The sequence below is a fragment of the Sminthopsis crassicaudata genome, chromosome 1 (genome assembly GCF_048593235.1).
Source record: "Sminthopsis crassicaudata isolate SCR6 chromosome 1, ASM4859323v1, whole genome shotgun sequence".
NCBI lineage: Eukaryota > Metazoa > Chordata > Mammalia > Dasyuromorphia > Dasyuridae > Sminthopsis > Sminthopsis crassicaudata.
The window spans coordinates 41,288,973-41,303,406 of NC_133617.1; the positions used below are offsets into that span (position 1 = coordinate 41,288,973).

At 37.9% G+C, this 14,434-nt stretch overlaps 1 protein-coding gene across 8 annotated transcripts in view; it reads right to left on the reverse strand.

Moving 5' to 3' along the window:
• Positions 1 to 14,434, reverse strand: part of RIMBP2 (RIMS binding protein 2) — a 427,034-nt gene that overhangs the window by 163,134 nt on the left and 249,466 nt on the right. The window lies entirely within an intron of this gene.

Sequence of the window (14,434 nt, forward strand, 5' to 3'; positions counted from 1 at the left end):
AATATATTTAGTGATAAAATTATTTACAAATATTCTCATTTGATTCTTGCAACAACCCTATGAGATAAAAGCTATAGTCAACTCCCTTTTAATAAAAGTAAAAAAGAAAGAAAAAAGAAAGTTTACTAAAAGTAAACTGAGACAAAGTTTAAGTGACTTTGTCTCCTTGACTCCAGGTTCTATCCACTGCACCACCTACCTACCATAAATAAAATAATGTGTGAAAAAAGCTTAACTCACCATACAAATGTTGTTCTATAGATTGCAGAGCATACATTCCATGTCATTATAGAACTATATGTAAGAATTCTGCATTCATTGGCTCCCTCAAATATTTCTAGAAGTATATCAGGACTTGGCTAAGGTCAGAAAACAAGTAATTGGAAAGCTTGGAATTTGAATCCACAACCATCAACTCCAAATTTAATGATCTTCCCACAACCTGATGATGAGGCAATAATAGTTGCTTTCCCGGATTCTGGAGTAAAAGGTAAAAAAGAAGGTCTATTTCATGGCGTGCTCTCTTAGGGAAGTCAAACTTGGGTAGAATGTTATGGTTAAGCTTCCTAGAAAGGTAGGGGCTGAGTTAGCAAACTCTTGATAGAATGCAAGGGACTAGAAGATGGCACAGGTGAGCAAAAATTAAGTCATTCTGCCTTTTCTCCTTTTGACCTGAATGAACTTAAGCAAGTCACCTACAGTCTTTGGGTTGCAGTTTCTCCATATATAAAATGAAGGGATTGGTTTAAAAAGTCTCTGAGGTTCCTTCTGTGGCTAGGTATGTGATCCCATGATCTCCACAGGAAATTCAAGGAAGCTGGCCGGGTAGTTTGGCCTATATACCAATATTAACAACTCAAATTTATATAGCAATAAAAGATCTACATTAATTGCCTAGCAATCAATCAATAAATGTTTATTAATTATATATGCTGGGCACTGTGCTAAGCACTGAGGATATGCAGAAAGATAAAACGATAGTCCCTCCCCTTCAAAAATCTCACAGTGTGATGTCAATTAATTTTTCATTTGCAGTATTTTTTCCTCATAACATAATGAATCAGAAAATGGGAACATTTTTATTCCTGTTTTATAGACAAGGAAACTGAGATTCAGAGAGATGATATGATTTACCCAAAATAAACCAACTAATAAGTAGGGAAGTCCTTACTAACACTAGGGACTTATTCCCAATTCTGGAATCTCACCACTGCCTCCTTGAGAAGGCAATGTGGCTTGGTGTAAAGAGCTCTGACTGTGGCTTCCGACAAACTGGGTTCTTTCTGTCTCTGACATTTATTACTATCTGGGTGATCTTGGACGTCATTTGCTTCTCAGTTTCCTTATCTGTAAAAAAAAAGTGATGGAATTGAACTAGCCAGCTTTTAGGGTCTTAAAAATCTATGATCCCATGAGCCTTTTCATTTCACTATAGGGGATGGCACTAAAGAGTTATAACAGCCAGGAAATATGAAGTTTCTGGTTGAATGAAAAGGGATTAATTATCATCTACTGTGTGTCAAACAGGTTGCTAAGTGCTAGTCATTTCTGCTTTGCCCAGAAACCCTGAGAGTCTTCCTTCTCAGATTCATTTATTTAGATTTTTGGATTAGGTGAAAGAAGAGATTCTTTGTCTCAATTGCTACCTATCCTTAAACACTGAATGGGTGTTGCCTCAGTTAAACAGAGACCAGTTAAACACCTTAGGGTAAAAAGGCCAAGGTCTCCCACTGCATCCAGGGCCATCTCCAGTTGTCCTGATCTATATCTCGCCACTGGACCCAGGTGGTTCTGAAGGATAAAATGAGGCAGGTAACCTTGCACAGCCCTCCCTCACTGAAATCCAATTCACTGCATGTCATGATCCTCTGTTAAAATGAAGGACAAAAAACAACATACAAAACAGGGATAGTTCCTGCTCTCAAGAATAGTAGTACATTTTCATAAGAAAAGGCAATATATACAGGTGAATAATGGCCAAAGAAAGAGGTTTTATAAGAGAATATTGAAGTGATTCAAAGGACAGTAGAATGGCCTGCCCTTTCCACATGCCATAATAATATTCACTTGGTTACTGTACCCAAAGTACAGCAGGGTAAGTGAGAGCAGAGGGTAAGTGGGATGTGAGATGGTCACAGTGGACAGGTATGGAGCCTGGTGTAGTAACTGAGTCTATAGTCACTATCAATCAAGATAGCTCAGATCAATCCAGAGTGGGAGTGAAATGATCAATAAATTAACTCCTCTGTGGAATGGGCTTTATGGTTGACTTAGGGTAATGAGTTCAAAGGTTCAGTCACTTATAATGGTATTGTAGCAAAGGAATGAGAATAAATACTAGATTTTGCAATATTTATGTGTGTATATTTCCAATGGAATATAAGCTAATTGAGGAACAAGACTGTCGTTTTTGTCTGAAGAGGGGAATGGAAGAAGGGAGATGGCAAGAGGAAAAATGGGGAGGGAGATGAAGAAAAAGAAGGGGGGAAGTGAAGTGGGGAGAAGGAGCAGGATTAAGACATAGAAAGGAGGAGAGAAAGGGAGGGAGAAAAAGGAAAGGGAACAGGTAAAAAGATGAAGAGTGGCTAAAGAAGGGAGAAAGAGAAAGAAAAGAGAAAAAGGAAGACAAATGAAAGAGAGGCAGAGCAAGAAGATAAAAAGAGAGAGAAAGAAGGAAGGAAGGGAAAAAGGAAGAGAAAAAAGAAGAGAGAAGAGAAGGAGAAGAGGAAAAATCCTTGAATCTAATAAAACCTAAAAGCTTTTGCCTGAATAACAGGCTTTTTATGGGTCCAGAATAGGTTCCCTGTTGGCTATCAATTCTATAAAATGCAAATCCCCATATCTATTCTTCACTATTCTGTGTGTCCCCTTTGAGATCCTCTGTTGGTGGGAATATTACTTTCACTTGACTGTATGTGAATGCCTTCTAATTAAGGTTGATTTTACATCCATATCCCAGAGTAGCTGAGACAGTGATTCAGAACAGGTCAATGCCATGGTGATAAAGAAGAAATCTCTGCTGAAAAAAACCAGATGAGGGGAGGAGAAAGTCAAAACTACAGAGATCAGCTCTTCTCAATATTAGTGCTTTTCTTCTGAAAAAAAAAAAAAAAAAAAAAAAAAAAAAAAAACAACGTTCTTGCACCTTGAAATATAACACTCAGAATGATTATGGCTTCCTGGCTTTTTTTAATCTAAAGAACAAGAGAGTTTAGAATCTCCATTCAGTTTGAATGCTATCCAACAAATATTTCCTAAGCACCTATTATGTGCCAAGAACTAAATCAGGGGCTGGAGATGCAAAGACAATAATGTAACAACCCCTGCCTGTCTTCAAGGAGCTTATTTTCCTTGAGAAATACAATATGTATGCGTACAAGTAGATATAAATTATATGGAAAATAAATACAAAATAACTATGAAAATAAATACTTTCATAATACTTCATGGAGGCAGTTAGGTGGCACAGTGGATAGAGCAATGGGGCTGGATTCAGAAAGATTCATCTTCCTGAGTTTAAATCCAGGCCCAGATATATACTAATAGTATGATCCTAGATAAGGCATTTCATTCTGCTTGCCTCAGTTGCCTCATCTATAAAATGAGCTGGAGAGTGAAATTGCAAACCATTCTGGTCTCTTTCCCAAGAAAACCCCAATGGGAGGGTCATGAAAAGAACTACAAAGGACTGAATAATACTCCATACATGCAAGGAGAATTCTCAAACATGGAAATTAGGAAAAGCCATAAAAATGGGGAAGAAGGAATCAAAAAGTCCTTTGGAAGGAAGGGGTGCCTAAACTAAGCCTTGAATTTAGCTATGGCTTTAAAAAGATGGAAGTGAGAGGGGAAAAGATCTAGCTCATGCAAATGCATGATGATGGGAAAAAATAAATGCCATACCATATGTGGTAAAAAGTAAGCCGGTCAATCTGGCTACAATGTAAAGAAATGTGTAGGAGAATAATATGAGAATAGTCGAAAGGTATAATGAAATCAAATCATGAAGCATTTTCAGGTCCAAAATGTGAAACCTGTATTAAATCCTTAAAGCAATGAGGAGCCACCAAAGCAGGTGAGTATAATGGTCAGATTTTGGAATATCAATTTGGCAATTTGCTGTATAGAGCCTGGGGTCAAACTTAAACAAAGATGGGAGGAACTAAACAATATAAGAATCTAGAGTCTGCATGTTAACCTAGAAAACTACATATTATTATTATTATTTTGTACTGTATTTTTATTTATTTTGCTAAATATTTCCCAATGATGTCTTAAGCTGTTTGCTCTGGCATTTGAGTTTGTGGGCTGAATCTGACAGCTCTAACTGTACAGAACAGATCGGAGACAGAAGAGGCAAAGGCAAAGAGGCAACAGACCAATTAGGAAGCTATTACAATAATCCAAGGAAGAGATAACCAAGGGCTTGAATTAGGATGGTAGCTCTGAGAGTGAACATAATGGGTTGGATGCCAGAGATGTGATATCAGGGAATAAAAGAAACAGATAACTTGTAAGATTCGAGTAACATCTGACCTTTGCACTCTTCTGGGAGAGAATTGGACTCAGACAAGCCCTTACCTATTACTCTCCATTAACATAAATATTAACCCCATTTTCTATGTGAAGACACTAAAATCAGGGCCAGTTCTAAGCAGGTAGAAATTGATTTGTCTATCTATGCTTATATCTATCTATATGTATATATCTCTTTCTCTCAAAATCTCTATATCTATCTATCCAATTATCTCTATGTATATATTCTATCTATATCCATTTATTGATAGAATCTGTGTCATATCAGGGTACCTCACGTTCCCATTATTAACACCATGCTTTTGGGTTTTGTGTTTCCAAAAAGTTGTTTATATTACCAAGGTGGACTACACATCAATCCATCGCTCACTAAAACAGTCACATAATTCATAAGAAATAGAGGCTCAGATAGGGGCATGGGACTTGGCCAAGGGCACATAGCAAGTAAATGGAGGACCTGAAATTTGAATTCGGGACCATTGACTCCAAAGCCTTTCTCATCTCTATGATGACCAACTAAATTGCAGTCAATTGTGCAAATTCTGACATGAAAGGGAGGCAGGGTCTGTTTCTTGGTGTGCTTTCTTAGCTCATGCTAAGGTAGAATGCAGTGGTAGAGTTGTCTCAGGCTAGAAAATACTATAAGAATACAGGGATTTAGAAGATGGGGTATGTGATCAAAAGCTAATTTTGCCCTGGGCCTTCCTGTCACTACATCTTAGGACCATATGAACTTGGACAAATGACAACTTCTCTGGGCCTCAGTTTCCCCATCTACAAAATGAAGGGGTTTGACCAGAAGGCCTCTGAGTCCTCTTCCATCTTTAAATAAAGATTCTTTAATTCCAGAGCAAGATCAAGGGCAGATGATTTGGTCAAGATACTAAGAAAATTCACATTTATATAGCAGTAGGAAATCTTCAAAGAACTTGTTATATATCAGGGAATTTCATCCTTATGGCAACCCAGTGAAAAAAGAATAATAGCTGACATTTATATAGTGCTTATATGCTAACTGCTTTACAATTATCTCATTTGATCCTGAAAACAACATTTTGGGGGCAGCTAGGTGGGACAGTGGATAGAGTACTAGTCCTGAAGTCAGGAGAACCTGAGTTCAAATTTGATCTCAGACACTTAATACTTCCTAGCTGTGTGACCCTGGGCAGGTCACTATGAATAGGATCACTAGAAGGAACTATGGTGATCTACATTCAAATCTAGCCTACAGTCAAATCTAGACTAGTCACACTACTTGTGTGACCTTGACCAAGTCATACCAGCTCTATTTATCTGGTTCCTCATCTATAAAATGGGAATTATAATAGCACTTACCCCTCCTCCTCCCCAGATTGTTTGGGGATCAAATGAAACAATATTTGTAAAATTCATAGTAGTCATTTAATATTTCTTCCCTTCTCCATTAATGTAAAAACTATTTGTTATCTATGATGAATAGGGGAGAGAGAGAGAGAGAGAGAGAGAGAGAGAGAGAGAGAGAGAGAGAGAGAGAGAGAGAGAGATTAGATTACATGGCCAATAAGATATCTTCTAACTCTATTAATTCCTTCATGAGTTAAGGATGATCTTCACCCCTGCCACAGAGAAGGCGCAGAGAAGGAAACCAACTTGGTCACATAGCTGGTAAGCAGCAGAACTGGGATTCAAGTCCAGGTCTATTATTTCCAGATTTAATATTTTATCCTCTAGAGAACTCTGCTGCTCCCTCCTCCTGAGATGGGAATAGAATCCAAATAGGCTCGTTTCACTGAACCTCCTTGTTACACTCTCCTGTCCATAATACAGTCTCTGCCTCTTGGTCATGGCTGCCGAACAGCTGTGAATATAATAAGCAAATGTATTTTTAAAAGTAGCAAAATAGATTTTACAGGATTAGTATCAATTTGGGAGTGAGTCAGAAATATTACTAATCAGCTGCTGAGTAACGCCATCAGAGCCAGCTTGAGCCCAGATCGGCATGGTAGAGCCCACTCAGCAGAGGACCAGCATTGTAACCGCAGAGACCATTTAACAAATGGCTAGTAAACACAGAGCCCAGAAATGGGTGCTTGCTACCCAGTTCTGTGGCTCTACTCAGTCAGGGGAAAGGAAAGAACATTCACAGAATCACAGAATCTCAAGAGTAAAAGAGAAGATGATCACAGATTTCAATCTGGAAGCTTAGAGATTACCCTGCGTTTCCTACCCCATTATTTTCTAGAGACTCAGAGAGGCCATGTGGCTGGTAAATGCCATTCAGGATCTAAATCAATGTCTTCTGAATTCAAGTCCAACATACTATTGATGTGATCTACGATGTGGGGTTTAGCACCAAAAAAATGATATGATCTAGGATGTGGGGTCTGGCACCAAATAATGGCAGGAGCCAAAATTTGGGGTTTGGTCTGTAAAGAGAATTGCCATTCTCATTGGCAAAATATAGATTTATTTAGGGAATAGGTTACAGACAAAATGAAGGAATACAACAGACACTGAGAATGGTAAATATGAAATAGAATGGAAAAATACATGAAATACAAGTTCCTCAGTAGAACTCACAATTACCCGATAGAAAGGGAGCACCCCATGATATTGGGGCAAACCCTTAGCTGGCAGGCTAAATCCTGAAAGGGACTTAGCCCCCTAAATGAGTTAGTTAGCTGCAAGGAGGAGAAGTGGGGTTGGGAAACATAATGGAGTTAGGGGAGACATCATATGGCATGGGGGGGAGAGGTAAGGAGAAAAACACCACAAGGTAGACTACTGTGGTGAACTGACCCAAAGGAGGGTGGCAGCCAAAGGATGGCCCACAAGTAGATTTTATAGGGAAAATGTAACCTCAGGGACATGAGTGGGATGTCTACAGAGGCTGGATCTCAGGAGTTTAACATAACTGGATTTCAGACTAGACCACCTCCCAAAGGGAGGGACCATGGAACTAAACTGATCTGTCAGAGCCTTCTGCCTGATTGCCTCAGGGAATCAGTTCTTTAGTTTCTCTTGGTCCAATACACTACTCAGGATCTCATCATCATCACTGTACTATTATGCAATAAGTAGTCATCCAATCCAATATAGAACTAAACCCTTTCTACACCATACTCAATTTGTGGTCATCCAGCTTTTGCTGACAGACCTAAGGAGGGAGGAAATTTCTCTATCTCGAGACTTCCCACAACACTTTGGGACAGCTCTAATTGTTGAGAAGTTTGCCCGTAACTTGATTCTTTACAGTGTCTATCCATTGCTCTTAATCTTAACTTCTAGAGCCAAGCAGAACAAATAAGATCATATGTGTAATTTTGTTGCAAAACATAAACAATTATCATCATCAAGAATCATCAAGAACATACTCTGTGCCAGGCCCTGTGCTAAGGTACTAGGGCTACCAAAAAACAAAACCCAGGGTCCTTTCCCTCAAGCAACTTATTTTCTAATGGAAAGAACATACACACACACACACACACACACACACACACACACACACACACACACACACAAACTGACAATAGCCAAATGAAACAGTGCAACTGATAAAATCACAAACAACAATGTGACTGACAACAGCACAACTGAACACTTTAACAAGACTATTACAATAACGAAATAGAACATTGTAACTGAAAATAACACAAATGAATAACAATAACAAAACTGAGCAATGTAACTGAAAATAATAAAAGTGAATACTATAACTAACATTGTAAGATTTGTCCCAAAGAAAAGTTGGAAATATCCATTTCCCTTCTTTGCAGAAATGGGAAACTGAGTGTAGAATAATGTTCCAGTCTTAACATAGTGCCCAACACATAGTAAATGTATAATCAATAGCTGTTGACTTGACTTGTTAGATTCGATTTACATGTTAATTAGTTATGTTCTCTTCCACACCTCTTTCTTTCCTGCTCTTGGTTATTTGGGTCAGAGGCAGGGGAAGATTAAACATACATAAATAAAGATGATAGAAAAATAGACGTTATTTACAGCAACAACAATTTATCTTATGAGCTGCTAGGGAAATTGAACCTGCAAACCCATTTTTTATATTCTAGCATGATTTGTGGCCAGACCCACATTTCCCCTAGAAAGAGATAAAGAAGAGATATACATTGTCCTGCTCCTCCTTCTACTGTTCAAAACTCTTCAATAGAGTTTTGTTGAATTCAGGCTGTTTCTCCTGGGGCAGACCCCAAAGTAAATGAGAAATTGATGAATAAGTGTACCATTGAGCATGCCAGTGACCTCTCCTGTCGAAATCCATTTTCCTTATTTTTAGCAAAGGCAATTGCATGAAAGCAGCCACTAAAAATAATCTACTCTCCAGTTGTTATCAAAAATTAAAAAAAAATCTGAAGCCTAGGAGAGAAGCAGAGATAAAAGCTTCCACTTTGCTAAGAACCAAAACAGTATCATTGAGGAGATGAAAACTACACTATAATAACCCAGCCTTGTTAACATAAGGGAACCAACATAAGGTGAGAAGTCAGGAGCATTCAGAGTTTGCTAAGGAACATGATGAAGAAATAGGCTTAGGATAATTTTAGCAAACAGGATAAATTTTCAGAAATACTGCAGAAGCCAAATTACTTTCTCTAAGAAGCTCAGATTGGACACTATCCATCTACCCCACTGTCCTACCCTGCCCAAATTTCCTTATGTATTATGCCTTATTATATGTAGAGTTATATATACATGCTATCTCCCCCATAGAATGTAAGCTACTTAAAGTCATGGATTTAAAAAAAAAATTAATCCCCAGCATCTAGCACAGTGCCTAAGACATGCAAGTTGGAGATAATGACAAGGTTTATGATTTTATTGGTATAGGGAACTCCGACGTGGAGGGTGGGAGGAGTATGATTCTTTACAAAGGCAGTTAAACCCCTTCTTTGCCCTAGATGGCATTAGAGAGTTACCTAGAGCAAAGTTTCTTAAACTGTGGGTCACCCTATAAGGGGTCTCATAACCTGAATGTAGGGGGGGGTCATGAAATTATGATTTATTATTAATAAATGTTTGATTTACATACTATACATACATACATAAATCAAACATTTACATATTATATACCTGAATTTGTGTAAAAATTTCTTGGATAAAAGGAGTTGCAAGTAGAAAAAATTTAAGAAGCCCTGAGTAGATCATTCAGTTGTTAAGCGATCTGCCAAAGGTCACATAGCCAGGATGTTCTAAGTGAGATTTGAATCCAGGTCTTCCTAGATTCAGAGTCAGCGATCCACTACATGTCCCAATGTCTAGGACATACCAGGTATTTAAAATATATGCCTCCTGATGGGTTGATTCCAATGTACAATCTTCTTTTGTAGCTCCTTTGGCTATTCTGAGAAATGCTCCAAATATTCATAGCATCACTTTTTAAAACTAGCAACAAAAGGATGCCCTTGGATTGGGGAATAACTAAACAAATTATGCCCTATAAATATAAGAGAATATTATCAGGTTGTGAAAAAAAACGAATATGAATAATAAAGACAAACATGAAAAAACTTATAAAAATTGAGATAGAGCTAAAGAAAGCAGAACAATAAAAACCATCACATTCAATGAATAAAATCATATAAATGTAAAATAAAATAACAAAACAAGGGAAACTGAATTCTATGAGATTTCAACAATTGATTTTAGAGCCAAAGAAGAACATGGAAAGGTAACTTCCTTTATAGAAGTGAAAGACTATAGAACACTATATGTGACTTCATACTTTTTCAATATGTAGAACAATTTGGCTAAACTAATTTCCATTAATTTCAACTTTTTTATTCTTTATTTTAAAGGATAGCTTTATTGGGAGCAGCAAGAGGTATACAGACACATATAATACATATTATATATACTTATATGTGTGTATATATGTATATGTATACACACATATATATTGGGGGCTGCAAGAGGGATATGTGTCTATGTCTTTATATATATGTATATCTATGTGTGTGTATAAATATATCCCTCTTGCTGCCCCCAATAAATATATATATATGTGTGTGTGTGTGTGTGTGTGTGTATGTATACATATACATATATACACATATCTATATACATATATAATACATATATATAGCATAAAAATAAAACTAAAATAAATTTTAAAAGAAATGGGCCTTAGGTATAGCAATCAAAATTAAGGGTTAAAAAAGCCCTCAGAGCTATGTCAACCACTATTTGAATTCCTTCTACAGGATATCTATGTAATTAAATGAGATAACATATATACAGTTCTTTGCAAATCTTAAAGTATTATATTATTTTTTTACTATTAATTTATTTTGCTATTATTATAGTTTTCTCATTTTATAGATATGTTCGTGTCAGGAAAACAGATGGATGCAAGTGTGTCCTTCCCATGTATTTCCTCTTCTTGACAGCAACTAGTGACAATAATGCTTTCCTTCCAATGAATCATTATGACTGAATCTCAGAGCTAGAAAGGACCTCCAACTCACACTTGGACAGTAATCCCCTCTGCAGCACCCCCAAGAAATGGTCCCCTAAGATTTGCTTGAAGACCTTCAGTGAGGGAGTAACCTATTATCTCCAGTTGTTAGGAAGTTTTACCAATACCTCCAATGCTACTCCTTGTGCCCTTGCTCTGGGTCAACCATAATGAACCTGAGCATCTTTAACAAGATGATTTTTCCAATACTGGAAGGCAGCTCTCATCCTCCACCAGTTTTCAGTGAGACACTAGCTGCTTTTGAGATGTTTCCCATTCACAGAAGTGTGAAGACATATGAGGGCTAGCTGGTGAGTAGAGCTACAAAATGACTCACTCTTGGACTGCCAGTTCCCAAGAACAGCTGTACTCCAGCTTCATCCAGGCAGGGAACTCCTTTGGGTTCCTTCATTCATTTCTCCTTTAAAGTCTGACAATACCATCCCTCCTTCCTTAGACTCTTGTTTCTAAGGAGTGTGAGATATTTGATCAAGATGCAAAAGTAACAACAACAACACCATGAGCCTGATGATTAAGATGCTGCTGCTGCTGCTGTCTAGCATTTGTATATACACTTTACAAATATTAACTCATTTGATCTTCACAAAAACTCTGGGAAGTAACTGCTATTATTCCCTTTTATAGATTAGGAACAGAAGCCAGCAGAAATAAAGTGATTTGCCCAGGGTCACACAGCTTCTGAAGCTAGATTTGAACAGAGTTATTTCTGATTCCAGGTCTAGGAATCTAGGGGCTTTATGCATTGTAATTGAGAGCCAACTGAGAAATGCAGGTAAGCATGGACCAGCAGTAAGAGGTGACATTTATTTTAAGGCAACTAAGTGGTCAGTGATTGCCTGAACCGGGAGTCGGATTCACCTGAGTTCAAATTAGCTACATGATGTTGGGTATGTCATTTAACTTTTGTCAGCCTCAGTTTTCTCATCTGTAAAATGAAGATAATAATAGCACCTACCTCCCAGGTTGTTTTAAGGATAAAATGAAATTACTTTGTAAAACACTTTGCAAACTTTAAAATGTGATACAAATGGTAATTATAGTTACTACTACTAATATTATTATTGCCCTAATGTTTGCAAAAGGCTTTACATGTATAATTTCTTTTGAGCCTGGCAAAGCATTATTATACCCATCTTGGAAATTGGAGGACAAAGGGCTTTGACTTGCTTAGGGCCACACAGCTAGTCAGAGATGAAATACAAAGCTATATCTTCCTTGACTCTAAGCCCAGTGCTCCTTTCCCTGTAATATATTTGCTTAATGAGACCCATCTCTAGTCATCCATATTTATATCTGGCCACTGGAGCCAGATGGTTCTGGAGGAGAAAATGAAGCACAACTCTCCCTCATTTCAATCTAGTTCACTTGAATGTTATGACCATTACCTCCCAGATGTCATGTCCCCATTGGAGACCCAACTGGAACTGTCCAGATGGACAATAAAGATCCTTTTCTTTCCCTTTTCCCTTCTTTTTCCTTTTTTCTCTTCTTTTCTTTTCATCGTCCCTTTCCCTTATTTCTGTCCACATAGGGGCAGGTATTCTACCCAAAACTATGTAAATTTTAATAAACCTCGCAAGATATCTTGGGATTTATCTGTAAAATTTCTTTCTTAAGGACTATGCCTTAAACCCAAATCACTGGTTCTGATTGATGCAATTGTTTCTGTTTTGGCCAGAAACCCTGAAGGTCTTCCCCTCCCAGACTGATTTTTTTAACCAGGTAAAAGAGGCCATTTTCTGCCTCATTTCTTACTTAGCTTTAATCATTGATTGGATGTTTCCTCAGTAAAACTGGAACCTTTAAGGACCTTATTTTTAAAAGGACAAGGTTTCCCACTGCATCCGGGGCCATCGCCAGGCATCCTGATCAATATCTGGCCACAGGACCCAGATGGAGAGAGACTTGGTGACTTTGCCCAGCCCTACTTCACTTAAATCCATTTCACTTGCATGTGGGACATCACCTCCCTGAGATCATTGCGCTCTTTATGAAAGAAGGGAAAACAACAACTTGCCTATTATTTAACTGTAGCCATGATTGATAAGGAAGATTGAATACAATCAGGACTTAGTTCTGAATTCATGTGCCCTCTCCATTCAGTTGGAGTGATGATAATAAGAGGGTAGAACCAGGGTTGTTTATTAACTCTACTTATATAAATAATGATAACAGGGTATTTGTGTGTGTATGTATATGCACACTTGATTAAGACAATGCTTTCAATATCAGATCACTCCACCCTGACCCCGGTTGCAACCTATCTAGGAAGTCAGGTGGTGAAGGTGAGAGGGAACTAGAAAGATTATTGACTCTGAAGTCAGAGAACTTGGACTTAAAAGCTAATCACTTACTTATGAATTACTTACTAAAGCTTATCACTTACTCCTTGTGTAGCTCTAGGCAACCCATTTTACCTCTCTGGGTCTCAGTTTCCCTATCTGTAAAATGAGAGCTATCAGATGGGTTATAAGTCCCGCCTAAATCCAAATATCTGATCTTATGATTTCATATTCAAAGCAAAAAAAAAAAAAAAAAAGGTTCTCCATCTTCCCTATGCACATCTTCAACAGCATCCCCCACCTAGAATGTGGCTTGACCACAGGAAGTTCATAGTACATGCTGGACAACTCAGAGTCCTCCAACCCCAGATTGTGTTTAGAAACATCATGCCCGTATTCTCCATTTTCTAAAGCTTCTTCAAGGCTGAAATGAATGTTTATCAAAGATCTGCAAAATCCCTCAATACTGCCAATGTTTTCTAATCCCCAGAGTGGAAAAAGGAAACCATGAAACTGGAGAGGAGATGGGAGGAGAAGGAAGGGAAAAATCTCAAGATTGAACCTTCCAATTTTAAAGAATTAGAGAAACAATAATGGCATGTCCCTCAACCACCATTTACACCTGCATAGAGGGAATCCCTAATACCCCAATACAATTTTAAGGCACAGCTTCCAGACCAATCCCACCCCTAGACCACTTTCCCCAAATCAAAGAACCATAGAATGAATATCAGATGCCATAGACCTTTCAGAGCCCCGCACTAGTGATTCCAAAAAGGTAATCTGGTACTAAAAACAGCTGACCCCATTTAGGATGTGACTCATTCTTACAGGCTGTGGGTCACTAATGAGGAATACCAAGAGAGTTGTAGGGGAAAGTGCCTTTGTGCTCCAGAAACAAGCCCTACCATTGTTATTTATCCATTCTCCCAACATGCACCTATTATCTGTGAGGTACCACAATGAGAGCAGGGGATAAGAGACAAAATATAAAACTAACCTTCCCCTCAAGGAGCTTACATTTTATCAGAGGAAACAGCATATCTAGGCAAATATCTATAAAACATGCACAAAATGAATGCATAGGACATTTGAGGTCATTAATAATATTATAAGTGGAAGCTACAGGGCCTGGAGTCAG